Source organism: Amblyomma mixtum, chromosome 5 (genome assembly GCF_055824585.1).
Source record: "Amblyomma mixtum isolate Tamu chromosome 5, ASM5582458v1, whole genome shotgun sequence".
NCBI classification, from domain to species: domain Eukaryota; kingdom Metazoa; phylum Arthropoda; class Arachnida; order Ixodida; family Ixodidae; genus Amblyomma; species Amblyomma mixtum.
The window spans coordinates 45795424-45815873 of NC_143016.1; the positions used below are offsets into that span (position 1 = coordinate 45795424).

At 48.2% G+C, this 20450-nt stretch overlaps 1 protein-coding gene across 3 annotated transcripts in view; it reads right to left on the minus strand.

Annotated features, from left to right (window-relative positions):
• Positions 1-15102, minus strand: part of LOC149341964 (uncharacterized) — a 262364-nt gene extending 247262 nt beyond the window's left edge. For all 3 annotated transcript variants that reach the window (XM_089544268.1, XM_089544267.1, XM_089544265.1), the window contains exon 1: positions 14914-15102. The gene's annotated coding sequence lies outside the window, so the exon portion shown is untranslated. The remainder of the gene's footprint in view (positions 1-14913) is intronic.
• Positions 15103-20450: the final 5348 nt, after the last annotated feature.

Consider the following 20450-nt stretch of genomic DNA (forward strand, 5'->3'; position numbering starts at 1 on the left):
CGATCTCTATGGCTTCTGAGGTCACCCGTTCCTCCTAGTGCACTATTAGCCCCGATTAAGTGACGTGTTCATCTTTCTTGAAGTTTGATCGCCAACGTGTTCACAACACATTAAGACTCTAGATCACCACATGCTTCCGTGTTCGTAAAATGAATGAATGAATGAATGTTCCCCCGCCGCGGTGGCTCAGTGGTTACGGCGCTCAGCTGCTGGCCCGAAAGACGCGGGTTCGATCCCAGCTGCGGCGGCCGAATTTCGATGCAAATTCTCGAGGCCCGTGTGCTGAGCGATGTCAGTTCACGTTAAAGAACCCCAGGTGGTCGAAATTTCCGGAGCCCTTCACTACGGCGTCTCTCATAGCCTGAGTTGCTTTGGGATGTTAAACCCCAATAAACCAATAAACCAAACCAATGAATTTTCCCATTCAAACAAAGATTTCAGCAAACGCGACTGACGCTAAAATTATCTAACGAAAATGTGTTGCTTTCATTCAGGGCCCCTAAGCAGGAATGTGCGAATGCATTATAACATAATGCTGAGAAATATATGACGATTTCAGCTTGAGAACGCCGAGCCGATGCGACAAAAAAGATGAGGAGGAATTACCTTATTGTACCGGGATGGCTCGAGGCTGCACGGGATTAGGAAAACGAAGAAAATTCACCAAGGCATAGAAGCTGACGATTCATAGCATACAGGAAGCCATGACCAGTATCAGCGTGAGGCGAAACAATCACTAACTGATTACCTAACTTTGGTCTATGTAAACCATAGAGTTTCTTACTATTACCTAGAGGGAAAGCTGGCGGCGCTGCACTTCAGCCACCATGGACGCTCAAAGCATCATGGGGCGGTGAGCTACTTGTTGCGGTACAGTCGTAGTTTTTCGGGAGCAGGGAGTGGCACTACTAAGATATTTCATTCCGAAAACGCTGTTCGTGTGTGCGCAGACGACTTTCGCGCGAACGCAGTGTGCAAAACTCATAGTAGTGAAAACGCGACGACACACGACGCCAATAAAAGGTTTCACTTTTCTGAAATGCCATTAAACACCTCTTATAATGTTTAAGCAACAACATTTTTTTTAAAATATATTTACTTTTAAAAGTGCGCCTGCTAATTACGAATTATTAGCTTTTGTAGTGTTCATTGCTTGGCCAATAGGAGAGCTAGCCATCCCTCATTTTGAGCGAACTTTGCACTTAATGAACGTTAGGACATTCTTGATTATCAAATAGCGTTTATTTTTGCATTGTTCTTTGGCCAAAAGTTGAAGTTCCGCAACAAGTAGCTCACCGCCCCATGATGCTTTGAGCGCCCATGGTGGCTGAAGCGGTCTCGAGGGATCTCCATGCAAACTCGCATAGACGGGCTGCCAGCTTTCCCTCTAGGTAACAGTAAGAAACTGTATGATGTAAACACACCGCCGAGCATATATTTTAACGCGACGGCGTTAAAGGACCCGTTCACTGAAAAATCCGATGTGGAAGTTGTCGGCATCGGCGTTGTGAGCGAAAAATGACAGGCATGGCTCTGGCAGGTGGTCCCCAGAGAGCAACCTGGGAAGCAGGTGGGTCACTTAGGTGACACGACCTTACGGCATCATCACAACCTGCCCACCGGATAGTGAGAAAACTGCCTACCGCGGCAGGTGGCAGTCGGGAAGAACAACCGGGGCCACCCAGGGCCCACCAATGGGAGCACCTGCCATCGCAGGGCAGTGGCGCATCGCTTAACCGTTGTACCACTGCGCCTAGAGAGGTATGACTCCCAGGGATGTGTGAGTCTGTGAATGTAGAGAATGACCTTCTGCATATATGGGTATTAACCCAATAACGCTATCGCGTCATACTTTTAAGGCGAAGCTTAAGTGTCCACTCCAATTTTTACACCAGACGTATATATACGTATAGATAGGATGGCCTGGGAATACACGCAACCGGGAAGATGCATGCGCTGCAAGAATGGCGAACTATATATAAATACAAGAAACGTCGAGCAATATCTGAAGCGTGAATCACGCAAACAATGTGTTCATTCTTTTGCTGAAGGTTCCCTCAATATATAAATCCACAGGGGAAAATAAAAGACAGAAAGCTAAGAATAAGGTCGCGTACATATATTTATTTATTTCACATAAATATATTTCGAACTCAGAAATGCTGGGCAAGGTCACACGCACCCAGCAAAAACTGCATAGAAGAAAGGAACTACTTTGGCGAGAGCGCAGACGGAAAGACAGAAAACGCACAAACTGGGGCCCGAAGCAGATTCCGAATAATCTGCAATTCCTCGCGCCCGGTCCATTGAGCGTCGCTCGTGCGGGAGCCTCGTTGAAAGCAAAGTGGACCACCCTCGACCAGAGCGGGGGCACAACGAGCAGAAGAAAGAGCGAGCGCGCACGCAACGGCAGTCACCACAATGGACTCGTTCTGCGGTCCGATCAAGCGCGGCCGACATAACGGAAGGCTCCTTCCTGCAACGGCCGTGGCGACTGCGCGTTCTAGGAGCCCGGCCAGAGCGCGTGTGTGTACGACAACACACGCGAGGCCGCCTCCGAGGGAGTCGAAGGCGCTCACAATGACAGCCATTGTCCTTGCCCCCGCCGCGGGAGCCGAGGGCACGCGCGCTCGGAGATGATGGCAGTGGGCCGATCAATGACGGGGGGTCACCGCCGCCCAACGTCTTCTTCCGCAGCCCGGGACAAGAGGCGAATGTGCCGGGCATTGAGTCGGCCGGAAATGCTCCCCTTATAGCTAGCTTTTTGACCGGCGATCGAGGTTTGGGCAGCTTCTGAAAGGCTTCGTCACATCTGGGCGTGTATCAGCGCCACAGGAGGGCATGCGAATGAAACAGTTTCAATTGGCGTTCGATGAGGGCTTTAAGAGGGTGCCATAGTTATATATGGTATCCGGAACACGTCACCCACTGTGCCCCGTTCCTATATAGTTTATGAAATAACAGCTTTGGAAAAGGTATCTACTCGAACGGCGCGCCAGTCTATTCTTGAAAGTGAAGAAAAAAAAAATGAACCTGCAGCAGTAGTTGACGGTTGGGAGCTTCAGGAGGTGGGCGCGCGCAGCGTGGCGCTCTTGTGAAAACCTGTTTTTGAGAGTGCAAATAAAACCCATATCTACCAGACATCGCTGCGCCGGTGTCTGCAATTACGGCCTCTCCGCAGACACTGCCGTTACTCACACGGAAGATTATCTTCCTATCTCTACCTTTTCGCTTACGGCAGCACTGAAGCACCCTTTTCTTGGTGTTTAGAAACGTATCCTCTCCTGCCGGCACTGCTATCGGGCTGCAGGGAGATACGATGGTGAGCAAGGTGCGAAGTGGGTGACGCACATTACAATCAGCCTATCATGAGTAAGTTCCGTCTCCCACACAGTTCATCTTGTTTACTTACAAGAAGCGTTTTTCAGTGAGGCCTTTTCTTCCCTCCTGCGTGGAAACCGGCAATGCGGGTGTTTTATTTTCATTTATGCAACATGTGCAATCGTGAGGCGCTAGAAACCACTAAGAATGGTGGACAAAAGTGTGGTTTAACCAACCCTGTCAGAGACTGCCGCGCCGCCAGAGCGAGCCAGCAGATACACCACGACCATGCAATGTCAATAGCGAGACACTCCGAACGTGTGTGCGCTGCGCAACGTAAGATTCTCAAAGGAGACGACCATTGGGATACAAGGGTAACTTGAACAAACAACATTTGAGTTCTGCACATGTAGTGCAGTCTAATAGGAGACCATAGGAGCGAACGTATGCAGTGCTGTGAAGTATCGTACACTTTGAGAATTAAAATTCATGCGCATCTTCGAAGTTCCCCACGGAATAACCCAAAAGCAGTATATCATACCTTTACAGATTATAGACCAGTGTTAAATTGCATCAGGAACCGTCACGAGGGCGGTGATTCGCATACAACAGAAAATACCCTTTCTACGAAGCCACGTTTTTTGAAAGCGACGCCTCGATGCGTAGCTTATCGTATTCGTACAGGGCGAAGTGGGAACTTTAAGCAATACTGCAAACAATTCGGCTCGTGGCAAACCAGAATGCATTGAGTTCTAAGTTAGCGAAAGGAGGAGTACGGAAAAGTTTGCGAGCCTTTTTTACGACAACGCGAGCAAAAATTCAGCGCGAGGACGAACGACGAGAAGATTGACACCAAAGTGCCCTAAAACCGGACTGGTGTTCTCTCTCAGTCGCTCGCTCTCGTGCAGCTGATCCGACGTGTTTCGCGCTGTCAGACCGGTTAAGTGTCGCTTCCTGGTAGATTCGTAAATAGTTCCAGTACGTTACAGTTATACCCTTCCGCTGTAATAAATGCCACGGGGAGAGAAAGAAAAAGTGTGTGTGCGTGTGTGTGTGTGTGTGGGGGGGGGGGGCACGGTAAGCGTTTTCCCTCTCTCTCTCTCTCTCTCTCTCACCTCAACTGCAATCTCTTGCGGGCGCTTGGTTCTTTGGTTCGATTCCGAGCTCCTTCTGCTTTCGGTTATTTATTTGTTTTTCTGAAATAACATGTACGTTTCCTTCCTTTTCTCCATACTATAAACAAATTTACCTCTATCTCTTTATGCACTTTTCAAAGTGAATTTGGTATTGAGTGACATCTCGGTTCCAAAGGCATGCTAAAATTGTGGGCTGCGAGGTTGATGGTATTCCTTGCTACGCTCAGTAAATACAATTTCAGTCCTCCACACATCTCCTTGCAAAACTAACTTTTTCTCTATTTTATACCTTTCATCTTTCTTTCCCTCCCGCTCTATTTCCCCATCTTTTCAGAGCGTACATTTTTGTATTTCTCATCAAGACGCAGCACCAGCTGTTGATGCCTTGTGCTGCATATCATAGTGCTGTCAATCGTGCATCCCATCCAACATTTCTTTTTTCCCTTTCTGCAATTTGCGTGCGATGACCTCGTAAATGCGTGCAGATTACACGAGGGTCAATCCACCTCAAGTACACGGAGTGAAATTAACAACGGTAGCTCGACATGATATTGAACGCGAAGGCTGTTTGTTTTTCTGACTGCACTAGACTAAAACTAACGAAGTATAAGCGAAACAGATGGCGCCACATTGAACTTCCCACAAAGCGCAAGCTTGCCTGATGCCATCGCCAAAAAAAAAGGTAACGCCGCGAAGGTCCACACATTGTAGTCCCTTAGAGTACGGGCAGAACGGAGAATAGGAACGGAGAGGAAAACAGACAACGCGCTCAACTTTCGGCGAAAGGCGGTAATTTCCGTCAGAGCAACTTTGCCCGCCCGCACACATACACGCACACACCTCCATGCGGAGGCAACGAAACCCGCAGCGTGGGAATTCGCACAAGCCGCTCACTCCGCCAGAAAGATTTCCGGAAAACGCGCGAAGAAAGAAGCGACCCGAGCGCACAATACACGCAACTCTTGCCAGCCGACCGCTGCACGTTGAGAGAAACTTAGCTTTCCCATGTTTTCGTTTTGCCATTGTCAGCACTTCAAGAGAGGGCGCAAATGCGAGATCAAAAGAAAGAAAGAAAGAAAGAAAGAAAGAAAGAAAGAAAGAAAGAAAGAAAGAAAGAAAGAAAGAAAGAAAGAAAGAAAGAAAGCGAAACTATACACTTTCTGTCGCGTGGGTTGAATGTGAGCGGCATTTAAGATCACTGTCGCCTCCGCCGGTCTCGGCCGTTGGTCAGACCGTGAAAGCGGTTGCATGGCTATTTCGCCGTAGTGTACACACGCCGTCTCCCTGCTTTGAACAGAGACGGAAAAAGCTCGTGGGTGAGAGGTGAGGTAAGGAGGAGAAAAAAAAAAAAGAACGGAGGTAAATCCCACTGCTGCTATCAAGATGTGACGTAAGAAGCGCGTCTCGCGGGCCCTCGTGAGTGTTAGCGACGGCGGTAGACACTTAGGCGGCCGGCCGTTGCTCGCGCTTCAGCGGCTGCCGCGGCAGTGGGCATGATCTATGGCAGGTTCGCTGGAAGTGGTGTGCTGGAAAGGCGGCAGAAAAAAGGCTCCTCAGAACACACGCGCGTGCTTTTTACCTTCCCTCCTCCTCCTGCTCCTTCCACGAGGTTTCCCCGTGACGAAGGAGAAGAAGCCGCGGGAGCGTCGTCGACGACGGCGACGACGCGAAAGGGTCGCTGACCCGCGGCGAAAAAGAAACACTTCTTCCGCCTGGCTGTCTCGGCGGCGTCTCCTTGCGCGTTCTCCGGGACCGTTGCTTTTTCTCGCGCTTCCAAAGAGCCGAACGAACTCCGCGCGGATTCCGCAAATGAGCAGAAGCCGCCGCCGCCGCCGTGCCAAAAGGAGGAAACGCGGAGAGGCTCCGCGATAGGTTCGCTCGCAGAGGCGCGGGGAAGGTGACGTCTCTCGGCGAAAGGAGTCAGGTACAGAGAACTTGAAGCTCGCGGGTTCTCGTTGCACAGGTGGCGACCCGTACAACAAGCTGCAAGTCTAAATAAAGCAACGTCTCAGTCTTCAATCTTCGATTTCTTGGGACGAGCGCTGAACGGGGTTTCGTTTCAAATTACAATCGGGTTAGCTGCGATACCGACTAAGAAGCCTGGTTGTGTACGTGACTTCCTTGTTAGCGTAGCTAGTGCATGTGGCTGTGCGTTCCGGCGCCAGTGTTCGCCGCGGGGTATATAGTTTTCCTTTACTATTCCGGTTTTCGCCGTAATCTGAGGCGCCTTGTTTCCGCTTTGAAAGCGCCCGTGAACGAATTCCCGGTGCCTGCTTTGCATAATCGCTTGCATCAGCCGAAATGCGAATCCGAAACGGAAAAAGGGTGTAGTGTTTGGAGCCTGGGCGTATATATGTGCCTCCGAGCAAGGTCATGTGGCCGGCGGCGACGTTTCGGAGTCAATGCCTGTTTCGTGCACCTAACGGACAGGTTGCTGATTTGTTAGATTTTTTTTCATGCTGAAGCAAGACTGCGGGTTACGAAACACGCCAGTGAGTGAGGGCTTCCGCATAATACCAACAAACAGGGGTAGGGTTGTTAGCGTGCATCTAAATCTTCAAACAAGCCTGATTCAAACAGGCTGATTCAAACAAGCAACCTTGAGTTTAGCGAGTGAATACCGCAGCCAGTGAGCCGCCGCAGTAGATGAATATTCTAATCGAACAAGTGAATTTCGCTATCCTTTCTTTCTTTTGTTCGTATATGCGTTGCCGAGCCTATACACGCTGCTTAGCACAGTCAGTGTATGTCATCGACTTATCTCACTTGTTGGCGCTCCAGTAGGCTGTCATCATCAAAGATTTCAGCGCCGATGAAAGCTCTGAACTGATATTCTTTAACTGAACATTAAAAAGGGACGCCTTGACGCTCGTCATGCATTCCATGTCAAGGCCACGATAGTAGATATCAGCGCCGCGACGTCTACATATCTCGGGTGCAGAAACATTCGGCCGCAGGTGGTGGTTAGGCGGGGGAGGAAGGTGTAGATGTGGTGGTTGCTGTTGAGGGCCAAACCAGTCCCGGTCGCTCTAGCGCGGTCATGAAATATGGATGCGAGATTTAAACACGCTGGGAACTGTGTTGCGTACGCGCTCGAACGCGTGCATTCTGGAACACACGTGATATGCTAAGCTGTATATCGAGCAATACAAGCGCGCTTGAATTTCTCCCCGACAAGGGTGACAACACGTCAGCTGCAGGGGCATCTAATCTACTCTGAAGCGTGGAACGGTAAACTTTTTTAACGGTAACGAGCGAGCGGCAGACTAATTTGACAAATTCTGTATCCGGTAATAACACGCTGCTGAACAATATGCTTCCTTGCAGTGCGTGCCTTTGTCAACGCCAGTTAACTCACTATCCATCCACTCAAGCGGCGCATCTGCCGACAATTGCGCTACTGCTATATCATCCAGGACTCAAAAACTTGTGTCCACAAGGAAGCACACACAGGAGGACGAGCAATATTTTCCCCTGACTTGATAACTACACAAAAAAGGACGTACGAGCCATTTGTTCATCAAGAACAGGAAACAAAGAGTCAAGGGCAACGCCACACCGAACACCTTCTTCTCCGCGCCTCCTCCTGCGAGTCTCATTAATCATTAGAGAAGTGTAAAATAATTCCTCTGGCGGTCGATGTTTGCAACCCCTGCCTGGTAGGTGGCGCCTACACTCACAATGCATAAATACACATTAGTCCTACACATACCACTCATATTTTTCAGTCCATGTCCCCCATTACTGGATGATCTACGCTGCTCCACATTTTGCACCCCTTCCAAAACCATGGCAGCTTGAAGCGGCCTCATCTTTCATGTTCTTGACGAAATTCACGCAGCCCTGCCCGAACTCGCCTTCTTAATTCAGCGGCTCAGACCTTGCTGGTATAAAGCCTTCCCTTTCTCGCCAGAGCAGACAAAGACTGCCGCTGGGCGCTGGCGCGTTGCTTTGCGTGCTCGCTGCTGCCGTTTACAACGCTCCAGTCCGGTTCAGCCTGGATTGCCAGCCTGGATTGCTCTTATTGTGAATAAACCATTAGTAGCCTCCAGGGGGCCTTGTCGATGCTCAGGACAGTTTTGATCACTTCGTCGTAGCATATCATATCACTCTTGCTACTTGTTTATAGCAAGTATAGCAAGCTAGTGGAGTTCACACGCAGGGTTATCCGCAATGAAAACTGTCATTTGAAGATGATCAGTACTATTATAGGGCGCAGTGGTAAGTGATGTACGGCAAATTAGTCCGCCGAAGAAATGACCCGGCTCAACGCCAAGTTTGCCTCCAAAGACAACGTGGAGTTTCAATGTTAATCGCACACCTCACAGTCCTGCTACATATCTACTTCTGTGTAAAGTCTGTAACTCTGAGTAAACAAACTCTGCATCAGCTGAGCGTCTTGACGGTTCACTTCGCATGCTTACACCAGCCAAGTACGCATTTTCGTTCGTCGCGACATTATTCGCAGATTTGCTGCATTCGGTACATAATAAACCCGGACGGGGTGGTAATCCCGAACGGAGAGGACGAAGGAAGAGTTACACTTCATAACGAAGAACAGTCGCTGCACATTATACGCCAGCATTTGTGCAGTCTGCTTTTCCAACAGACAAACGCGCGCTTTTGCACGCGGGATCCGCGTTGGGAGCCCCACTATGTTTAGCAGCGGGTTTCGACCAGTAATGAAGCAAAAGAGCACAGCACACAAATGAAATCGGTTGCGTCAAAAATACGAGTACAGGCGACAGAGTCCTGAGCTTCGTTCTTACAAAAGGGGAAGTTCTTCACGAAGTGGGTGCTACCGCGTCAACGACCGCAGAACGTGCTCGCTTCGTTACACGAAAAACAGGGCGGTGAAAACATTTCTGCAAAGAACAACAACCTTACAGAGCGGCAGCTCATCAGTGCTACCGAGAATCAGGCTGACCAGAAACGCCGGCTTTGGCGCCTTTACACGCGCGGCCAGCGTTGCAGCGGACGCTTTGTAGAAGGCAATAACCTCGTTTCTTTGAACACAGCGGCGCGCCCTGTCAGTGCAGTCTCGTGCCTTCACTCTGCCGTAGAAATGAAAGTCGGCGACACGGGGCCGTCCCGCGAATCGGGACTTCCCGCCAACATTTGACGCCCCGGCGGACCCCCTCTGAGCTCCCAGAGAAGGAGAGGCAGCGGAAAACGAGCTGAGCCAAAAACAAAGCAAAACAACGGGAGAAGCAAAACTGAGTCGGTCGACGCGGGAGGTGTCGTCTGCTGGCGCCGAACGGCGCAGACGACGCGGATCGGGCGCATGCGGTCTCGTGACGTCACCTGCCTCAGCGTCTACGGTCGCACGTCATGTGGTCCTCGCCGCACCGCTATCATCGGGCCTGCAGCCAGCACTGGTGCCAAAGCGGAAAGGGAAAGGGCGTCTAGGCCTATTTCTGAGGGTGATCTTTTTTGCCCAAGTTGCAACAGCGCGGCGGAAGCCCTCGGAGTGGAAGCGAAAAAAAAAAAAAGAGGGGAAAAATGAAGACGGAGAAAATGCTGGGCGAGGAAAACAAGCACACAACTCGATTAAAGGATCCGCCCAAAAGACGCGAGGAGCTTCCCCCTACAGCACTTGGAAGTCTGCCCAACTTTTCGTGCACGGCTCGGAACGGAGCTCTTCAGGAAGAAAATAATGGGGCGATATCCGCAGACCAAATCTAGATGATGGGATGGCATGATGGCTGTGGGGCCGCCTGACGATAAAGAACAACCAAAATGGCAGGGAGGAACTTTCCCTCTTGGTCCAGAGGCATTTTTCAACGGTCCAAACGGGCTGTACTGCTAAGCTAAAAATTTCTGAGGACGCTGAAGCTCCGCCTTAAGAGCGGACGCGATAGCCCATCTCCTCCTTTTTTTTTTTCTCTTTTGATTCCTTTCTTTCTGATTTCTCAACCATTACCAATCCACAATCACATTACCGATCACAGTCATCGATTGCAGTCAAAATTACTCATCACATCACTAGGTTACTCACTATCTAGGTTACAGTGCACGACATACCACACCACTACATACTCATACACACCATTTTTTTTTTTTTAAGTACAGTTGAGCACAGTAACACCGCCTTTTTTTTATTTCGCGCATTTTCTGAGGCCTAATTAGTATAGTTCTATTCGTTGTTGTCTTTTAAGTCACTATAACATCAGTGCACATCCAAAACAGACGCTACTAAGTCAGGCACACCAAAACACGTTCACTAGATGCCCCTCTAACTCGCTTGAACCAACGACCCTTCGTGGCCTATGCTCTACTGAGTTGCGTGCTCGCCTGGCAAGCAGTGGGCCTGGGTTCGAACCGCAATGCCGGCTAATTTCTCTTTTCACTTGAAACTCCTGCGACTTTTTTACGACTGACGCAGGGCGACGGACGACGACGCCGGGTTTTCAGCAGAACGAGCTCCTTACGCTATTGCGTAATATGTAAATATATGAAAGGCTTGGCGCTGTCGGTACACATGGAAATACTGGGATAACGCTTAGGTCAGGAAAAGCGCGTAAAGTCTGGCTGTTGACGAACGTCTCCGAACGGTCACATCCGTCGAAACTCGTCTTGGAAACCTCTAAATGCCACGCTATTGTAATCGAAGATTTGATGTTTTGCCTGACGACGCGACCGCATCGCCAGCGAAACGGCGAATTTAGCTATAGTACTGATACCAAATACATCATGCTTAAAAGGAAGCAGTCGAGTGGGATCCTATGAAGCTAGTAACCAAGCTAGTAATAGAGCTCGGCCAAGATTCGAGGGCTGGTTTATTCTCAGTCTGATCTCATCTGTAAGGCCCCGTCGATAGCGCTAACCGCAAGAACGCTGTTCAAATGCAACGTACTATGTTGTTGAGAGAGCGGGGACCAAATTCGCTCCTATTATCTGTTCTATATGGGGTTGATGTAGTCGGCGTGTTTGACCAATGGTTTGACGCAGCGCACAAAGCGAGCGCTTTTAGAAGAGAGAAAGAGAAAGAAAAGGAGACGGCCACCCGCTTGCTTTGGCACTGCCTCCCGATTGCAGCTTTTTCTAGCTACGCAAGGAAAAAAAATAAAAAGAAACGCCCGTGCATCGGACTGCCATCGTGAAGCCAGAGCCACGCGCGGCGCACAGCCGAGAAAAGCACATCCCTCGGTCCTCGAACAATTCCGAACAAAGAAAAAAAAAATGACGGAAAGCCGCACGCGAGCTCCAAACAAGCTCCAAAAAACCACCTCAGGGCGAACGCACTGGATCTGGGACGACGCGCTTTCCTAACGCTCCGCCAAAAAGAAATTGACATGCAAACAAGGAAGACCGGTAAGGTACAGTTCGTGACTGCGTTGTGCTTGAATTGCGGATGGACCCCATCGCCATCTTCCTATATTATTTTTGGTTTCGTTTTGTTTTTCTCCCCTAATGGTGCCAGCAGACCGGTATATCAAAAGGAAGCGCTCGGCGCGAAGTTCGACACCAAACGGGCCCGTTTAAAGACCGCGCAAGTGGGTTGCGGGCTAGAGTAAAGAAGGACCTCTATATACCGCGTCCAGTCACATCCTATTTACTCGGCGCCAAAACGGGCAGAACCAATTCGCGGGATGGCACGGCGTTCGCCTTTAAAACAGCGCGCTATACGTAGTCTAATAGGCAGGCAATCCACGCGTGTCATATGCTGTCTGTATGCATGTATGTATACTCCACGGCGAACATGCTGTACACACACTGCTGAGCTGGCAAGGAACAGCTGTACGGACGGCGATCAAGGGGGTCGCAATCAAGAGGTCATGGTCGGCGTGAGATCCCAATCTAATTTCAGCAGGCGGTCCGCTTGCTTTGTGCGGCGTCTCAACCGGCACAATGGCTTTATGCTTAGCTCCGTGTCGAGTGGGCTAACCAGCGTGTGACTGGTGCGTGGCGAACGCTGTTGGCAGCTCATTAAACGCGAATAACAATTGCGTGCTGTACAGAGGATCCGCGCGATGAAGACATGTATACAAGCATTGCGCGTACGTATACGTTATCGGAGTATATCACGCCCGCGATTGTGACCTACGCATGATCGCCTTGGATGCATGAACCGTCTTCCTTGTCCTTGAAGAGCTGCCCGAGTGGAAAACACTGGCACATTGAGGTTCGGGAAGCATAAGGTCCGGGAAGCATGGTGCGGGTTACGTGAATTGTGCAGCTTGCTCTATAGATGAGGTTGTCACTAAGGGAAGGCCATGAAAATAAATGGTGTTCACTTGTGGTTATTCAGCGCCGCGTCTGACCTCAAGGGTGATGAGCAAATTTAGCTGAGGCCATTCGTCTTGAAAACACAAACGCTCTATTGGATCAACGTGCCCGGTGCTCACGTAGCAGTTTCGCTACTCGAATATTATATGGAGAAGAAAGCCGTGCATCTGGTAGCGACTTTAACGTACGCTTATGAGCCCAGTACGAATACAATGTAAATGGGTTGGTTTCTCGAGGAATCGTCATCTAAGGCTTGCTTGCGCTTTGTTTTCGAAGTGAATATGTTTCAACAAGCATAAGACCCTTCCTAATGCGATGGTGGAACTCGCCTCAGTGCTATAATGCCTTATTGCCTATAATGCCTTATTATTATCGTCTTGACCTCACCTGCTCTTTACAGCAATGAAACGACAAGCGAGGAAAGTGGTCGGCGCTGCTGAACAGAACGGAAAGCTCTGTTATATATTCAAAGTGTACTGGTGGAGCTTTCCAGCAGCACCCCTCCGGGGGTACTGGGTGTAGCGGGCATTGACCACTTAATTTGTTGAGCGATTTCATATCGTTTCTCTGCCGCTGTGCTAGCTCGTTTCTAAGCGCAGTTTTCAACAGAAGGAGGGCCAAAAGTGATACACTACTAATGGACGAACTTCTCAGATTTTCCTTTAGCGAAGTTTGCAGATAAGCAGCTTACGAATCATCGTGCAAAACAGCGCAAATATGGGCCTTCCGCAGGTCAGTTTTGTGAGCCATTCACGAAGACAATGCACTGGGAATCAGCTCAACGGTCCTTAAGTACATTGAATTCGTAGGAAATGTTTATATGCAACAGGGAGGCATTCATGTAGCATCGTGCAGTGACAACGAGAAATGACACAAATACACAGTGTAACTTTTAATCACCTAGCGCTAAATGACGAGCTAACATCAGACGCGCTGTTCGCCGCTGCCGTCGGAGACAACAACGCTCCCAACCAAGTGACAGCAGAGATGACCACTAGGCGTCACCTGCTCGTTGCGTTTTAGAGAGCGAAATTTGCATGTTTCGCAACAAAGGTGTTTGCGAAACGGTGCCGGCGATTCTAACTGACGGCGACAGCGACAGGTCCTCATTCTGCCTTCTTGTCAGGCGTCAGTACTTGACCTGTTGTGAACGATACTGATTAGCGCGAAACTGTGCAAGCTGGGAGCTCGGTGCTCCAGGTGTAGACAACGGTTCCTGAGGAAGGTGAGGTCCTTGACGAGATAAAGTGAAGACCCCGAAGAAATTCCGCTTCTCGAGTGGCCGTTTCCTCCGCGCTCGGGAGCATGCTGTTTTCGTCTTTTTGGTGGCCACCGCGCAATAACGCACTTTCAATATTCTTTGAAACAGGCTGCCAATACAGAGAAACATCGGCGATAGGTGTAGGTAACTCGGCGTCGTCAGTTTTAAAAGACCGCTGAAGTAGATCGTCGCGCGGACACTATGGCTCAGCAGCGTAAAATATTCTCCGCTTTGACAAGTTAAAAAACATCTTAATCAACACTTCACTCGCACGACGTCTGCTGTATCGTTACGTCTTTCTTCCAACTTAATTTTTCGCATCAGTTCTTGTTCTCCTGTCAAATATTATTTTGCCCTACTATACCAGAAACAAAAATTCGTGACTGACCCTTTCTAATAAGTAAAAAGCCTTCCCAAAAATTACGCTGAAAACGAATTCGACAGAAAAAGCAGCGCAAAAAAGATGTGGACAAAGACGAGACGACAAGGAAGGGCGCTTGTCGTCTCGTCTTTGTCCACATCTTTTTTGCGCTGCTTTTTTTTTTCGAAAAATATGTACCAACACTCCCAAATCGTTGCATTAACCAAAACGAATTCGAGTTTGACCGCTCTGCGAATTCCACCTTCCAAAGACAAATTACTTTTGCATGTTCAGGAAAGAAAACTTGGGGGCAGCCACATCGTTTTAAACAAGGGTCATACCTGCTGAAGTTTTTTTTTCTCCCATTTTGAGCAGGAGCCCAACCCTTTGACAGTGAGTTCTCCACATCACCCTTCCTCTCACGCACTTCAAGAATCCTACTGCAAGCGGGTGAGATCCCAACGGAATGAAATAATCACGAGAGCATCCGCGGTTCGGTGCAGTGCCAACTCTGTTTCGGGAGACTACCGCGCCCACGTGCTTGCTTGTCTGTGCACGCGGCCCGGCTGCCGGTAGCCAAGGCAAAGCAATGAAGGCTCACTCACAGCGAGACGAGAGATGAGGTGCCCGTCGCGGACGAAACCGAAAGGCGGCTGCGGCGAGGTGTAAGTCCAATCCGGGGCGGCACCACAGTCAGCGTCACAAGGAGTAGCAGCCCGCGCTGTCCGGAGGCGCGGCACAAACTTAGCGGTACTCGAAGCGAGCGCAGACATTGAACGGCTCAGTTGCACACTCTTTCCACCCGCCGTCTCGCAAGCGGGGACGCGCGAAACATCGCACGGAACGCTAGCGCCGTCTGGTGACCCGTTAGCGCGGCCGGCTCGTCGTTGTGTGGTTTCAGGTTAAATGAACGCGAAGGGATGGAAGGAGGTGCTCCATCTGGGGACTGAATTGCGCACTCGCCCTGCGTATTGGTACTGTTTCTGCCACGGGTGGCGCTACTAAAGGCGCCATAAAGTTGATTCTTTGATCTGCCTTGCGCTCTTTGGGAAACCGTTCGTCTGGAGTGATGCCAGAGATATTTCGGAGGGCGTGTTTGCTCATTACTCTGGCACTGAGCAACGTGTACCATATTTTTTTTGTCATATTGTGTAGCAAAGCGCAGATTTCTTCAAGTGTACGTAATCTTTCCATATTTTTTAATTTGGGGCAGTCTGAAGCACTTCCGTTGCTTGATGAACTACCATCCATCCAACGGGACGTCATAGGAATTTGCGATGTTAACTCGCTGGACCATACTTCCTGAGCAATGCTTCTTCTTCAAGCTTCCTTCATGGAAAATGCACGCTCACGGGCCCTCCATTCAGTTCCTGCTGTCAACCGATAGATGGCAATGCAACCATAACCTCATCTTCCGTCGATCTCGCTTGTCTCGACCACGCATGGCACAACCCCGGAACGTCATCGACACGGACCCGGCGGGATATAAAAGCAACACACCGGCCAATCCTTTTCAGTGGGTCTGGCAGCGGCATGGCGAACGGTTCTTGCAAACACGTGTGCTTCATTTTGCAGATAGCCGCAAGCATCGCTGGACCATACTTCCTGAGCAATGCTTCTTCTTCAAGCTTCCCTTCATGGAAAATGCACGCTCACGGGCCCTCCATTCAATTCCTGGTGTCAACCGATAGATGGCAATGCAACCATAACCTCATCTTCCGTCGATCTCGCTTGTCTCGACCACGCATGGCACAACCCCGGAACGTCATCGACACGGACCCGACGGGATATAAAAGCAACACACCGGCCAATCCTCTTCAGTGGGTCTGGCAGCGGCATGGCGAACGGTTCTTGCAAACACGTGTGCTTCATTTTGCAGGTAGGCCACAAATACGCTTTCAAATGTTATAGGAGCGATAATCGTTTCTTATTGCTGCTGCCAGACCCTCAGCACTTTGTGTGTATTTTTTCTTGCCTACTGCATTTGTTAAGAATTTTGTTGCAACTGTCCGGCGATGTCGAGACAAATCCAGGCCCAAAGTCAGAGGAAATGCTAACGGAGCTGCTAGCTGGACAAGCACGAATCAGCGCAGAGCTTTCCGCGCTCAACTCTAGAATGGCTACCTGTGAACAGCGTATTACGCACATAGAGGCGTTGGCTTCAACTGCTAACGACGCTCTTCAGCGTGTTCATGATCTTGAGATAACTGTTGAGAATCTTAAAGATGTCATTACCAAACTTGACCGCAAAAATGATGACCTGGAAAACCGATCCCGTAGGAATAACTTAATCATCTATGGCTTGAAGGAACCATCAAATGAAACTTCTGAGGGGCTATTGGCTTCTGTATCGGAGTTACTGTATTCCAAACTTGGAATCCAATGTGAAGGTATTGAACGCTGTCACAGGCTTGGCAAGCAAACAACTGAAAAGACGAGACCTGTCATTTTTAAACTGCTAGACTTTAGAACCAAGCTTTCGATCCTTAAAAACCCCAGAAAACTAAAAGGATCTGATACGCACATTAGCGAAGACTTTTCTGCGCGTGTACGGCACATCAGGAAGGCTCTCTGGGACAACTCGGTTGATATCCGCAAAGAAGCAGATAAGTATAGGTTGCAATACGATTCCCTGATAGTCGACAGTGTTCGTTACACTTGGGATGATGTTTCCAAAAGGCTTGTCAAGGCTGCACGTGCTGCAGTGCCTAGGGACACAGAGTGACTCGTTAATGAGCAGAAAGGTAGAAATGAGCAGAAAGAAAAGCAGAAACTGACTGTTTTGAACTTAAATGCTAGAAGCTTGCTTAATAAGACTGAAGATTTCAATTGGCTTGTAGAATGTTACACTCCGTCAGTTATTTGCGTAACAGAAACATGGTTGGACAACTCCATATCAGATGTAGAATTTTTGCCTCCAGATTACTCGGTTATCAGAAACGACAGGCAGTTTGCTAGAGGAGGGGGCGTAGCTCTGTTCATTAGAAAAGGCATTGAAATTTTTGTATTGCCAGAACTTCCGAATACTGAGTCTGTTTGGTGCCGGCTAAACATTTCTGGTTTCGTGACAGTCGTGGGTGCTGTGTACCGCCCGCCCGGTTCGGAAAATATTTTCTCGCACATTACAGAATACATAGCGGAACACAGGCTCCACAAGTATAAAATGACCATTACAGGTGATTTCAATGCTCCTTGTATCGATTGGAAGTTGTTAATTTCAACAGGTCGTGACAAGGTTGTTTGTGAATCCCTAATCAATATGGCTATATCATATGATTTAACACAAGTCGTTGAATGTCCAACTCGAGTAAACTCTGTTCTTGACCTTGTTTTTGTTAATGAACAGTTGCTGCAATACGGATTTCAGTGTGATGTAGTCGACGGACTGTCAGATCACAAGTGTGTTTTCATGCAATTTAATGTGGTTTGTGAGCCCCATAAGCCGAATTTCAATATTGTTAAAGATTTTACCTGTGCCAACGACCGTGCTATTACTGAACTGCTAGCGTCGTCTTTCGGAGATTTCGTGACAGACAGTGAAACGTGTGGTGTTGATGCTTTGTTAGAGCAGTTTTATAATTTAGTACATAGCTGTGTGCTTCATTTCGTCCCCACAAAATGTGTGAAACATAACCCGAAGCATCCGTGGTACACAAGAGACATAATTCATCTCATAAGACGCATCAAGCGCTTGCGCAAGCGCAGCCGGCCAGGAAACGAAAGCCGCGATTCACTACTACTTTCACTCAAGTCGGAGCTAAAGACAAAAATGACACAAGCTAAACACTTTTACTTCAACACAACACTGTCAACATTCATGAAAGAGAACCCATCGAAATTTTGGAAAACAATGTTACCCTCTTCCCATGACTCTGTATCTTTCATTATCAACGAGCAGCCTTGCACTGATCCCGTAACCATTTCTGAAGCCTTCAATAGCTACTTTCACTCTGTCTTTCATCTTGATGATGGTACCAATCCTCCCTTCATTCATAGCTCGGAACACCAGTTACCCAACCTCGAAGTAAGTTACCCTGGGGTTCACAATCTGTTAGTAAAAATTGACACAACTAAAAGTGCGGGACCAGACGCCATACCTAACATGTTTTTAAAGAGGTACTCGGAAGGGAGTGCCCGTTACCTTACAGTGATTTTCAACAAATCACTGGACACATCCTCCGTTCCCCAGGCTTGGAAAATTGCCAATGTCATCCCGGTGTTTAAATCTGGCGATAAACAACGAATTAGTAATTACCGACCGATCTCCCTAATTTCCACTTGCTGCAAGCTTCTTGAGCACATTATTCACAAGCACCTTGTTCAGTTCTTAACTTGTCATAATCAACTGTCACACTGTCAGCACGGTTTTCGATCTGGTTTTTCCACGGTCACTCAGCTCATTGAATTTACTCACGACATCGCTTCCGCTTTAAATAACCGTGATCAAATCGATGCAATATTTATAGATTACTCCAAAGCATTTGACATGGTCTGCCATAATAAGATTCTTCGTAAACTACGCACCATGTTTAACGGCAATAAGTTACTGGACTGGATAACCGACTACTTACACTTAAGATCCCAGTTCGTCACTTTTAACCATGCACAGTCATCGTCAGTCACTGTAACTTCAGGTGTGCCCCAAGGGTAGGTGCTTGGGCCTCTACTCTTTATAATTTTTATTAATGATATAGCTAATGTTACTAACGACACCGCAGTGAAGTTACGCCTATATGCCGATGACTGTGTGCTTTACCGCAACGTTGCTAACGCCGATGATCAGCAGGAACTAAACAAAGTGTTTTCATTGTTCTGTGAATGGAGTAATGCATGGCAAATGAAAATTAATTTCACTAAAACAGTTGCAATGACCTTTGGTAACAAAAAGAATCCGCTGCATTTCTCTTACAGTAACAACGGTAACTGCTTGACCCACGTCAGCGAGTTCAGATACCTGGGCGTTATATTTTCGCATAACTTAAAATGGAATGCTCACATAAATAACATATCTGGGAAAGCACTTCGCAAATTTGGTTATCTCAAACGGACCTTAAAAAATGCCACGAAGGAATGTAAATTAACTGCTTACAAATCACTAGTTCGACCCATCCTGGAGTACGCCTCAATTGTCTGGTCCCCTCATTACGCGCGCGACATTGACCGTTTAGAATCAGTTAAAAAAAAAGCAATAAGATTCATCTTCAGCCGGTATGATCGCAAGTTTTCACCTTCTTCCCATATGCACAGTTTATCTTTACAAACTTTAGAACATAGGCGCACAGCCGCCGCGGTGGCTCAGTGGCTATGGTGCTCGGCTGCTGGCCCAAAAGACGCGGGTTCGATCCCGGCCGCGGCGGCTAGAATTTCTTTGGAGGAGAAATTCTAGAGGCCCGTGTGCTGTGCGATGTCAGTGCACGTTAAAGAACCCCAGGTGGTCGAAATTTCCGGAGCCCTCCACTACGGCGTCTCTCATAGCCTTAGTTGCTTTGGGACGTTAAACCCCACAAAAACCAAGAACAAAACATAGGCCCACACGTGAACGCATCATTATGCTGCACAAGATCGTTCACACATCATCTGGCATTCAGGCACCCTTCACATTTGTGTCATCAAGCGCACGTGCAACCCGACGGAACCACTTATTAAACATTGTTCCCTTCAAACCACATATAGATTGTTTTAAATTTTCTTTTTCCCCTCTAACCGTTGAAATTTGGAATGGATTGGACGGCTCACTTCGTTCATTGCCAATTGAAGAGTTTGTTGTTCAGTTGCCTGACAATTTGACCCGTTGATCTGTTTTTAATATTTCTGTGTTATCTATTTCTATGCTACCCATGTTATTTGTTTTTTCTCATGTATTCACCCACTCCTGCTATGTCTCTCCTCAGAGACAGCGGTATTTATAAATAAAATAAAAATAAATAAAATAAATTTCCCTACCATAGGGAAAATGACCATTTTCTGAAGGTTTCAGTACGTTTTTTTTTTTCTGTAAAAACTATTGCATTCAATATTGATTGCAATACCCAAAAACAGAGCTGAATAAACGTGCTTCCTATTAATAAACGTCGAAACAACAATTTCCATGTTGCAACAAAAAATTTTATTTCCTAAAAACGAGATTTTAGAAAAAAATTCA